This window comes from Tamandua tetradactyla, chromosome 20 (assembly GCF_023851605.1).
Source record: "Tamandua tetradactyla isolate mTamTet1 chromosome 20, mTamTet1.pri, whole genome shotgun sequence".
In the NCBI taxonomy this organism is placed as follows: Eukaryota; Metazoa; Chordata; class Mammalia; order Pilosa; family Myrmecophagidae; genus Tamandua; species Tamandua tetradactyla.
The window spans coordinates 54,583,771-54,584,220 of NC_135346.1; the positions used below are offsets into that span (position 1 = coordinate 54,583,771).

At 36.4% G+C, this 450-nt stretch overlaps 1 protein-coding gene across 2 annotated transcripts in view; it reads left to right on the plus strand.

Moving 5' to 3' along the window:
* Positions 1-450, plus strand: part of CREBRF (CREB3 regulatory factor) — an 86,583-nt gene that overhangs the window by 81,993 nt on the left and 4,140 nt on the right. The gene's annotated exons all lie outside the window — the stretch shown is intronic.

The window sequence follows — 450 nt, forward strand, 5'->3', positions numbered from 1 at the left end:
ACCCACTTCCCACCTTCTCTTTCTCTTCTCATCCAATTTTTCTTATTCATTCACTTTTCTTGAAAATGAAAAGAGAACATGAATTTTAACCAGTAATTATTAAAATGATTTAAAACATCCTTCAGAGCTATATTGTCAGTTGACTGGGTGAGTTCCTGACATGTGAGATTAGCGCAGTGGCTAAGTCATGTTTAGTAGGTTTAGGGAATAATGCCAGTCATTGGGTTTGAGTTTGGACTATTATTTCTTGTCATCCATCCCCTTGAAAATATTGATGACTCTTGGTTATTCTTAAGATTATAGGCTTCATAGTCTTATAGGCAGAATTATTTTGGGGGTTGCAGTAGCAAGCAGCAGAGAACTTTTGTTTGGGACCCATATCAAGCCCTAAGGGTTATACCATTCAAGCCCTCTCCATTATTGGTCTAAGTTTTTTTTTTTCTCTTCAAG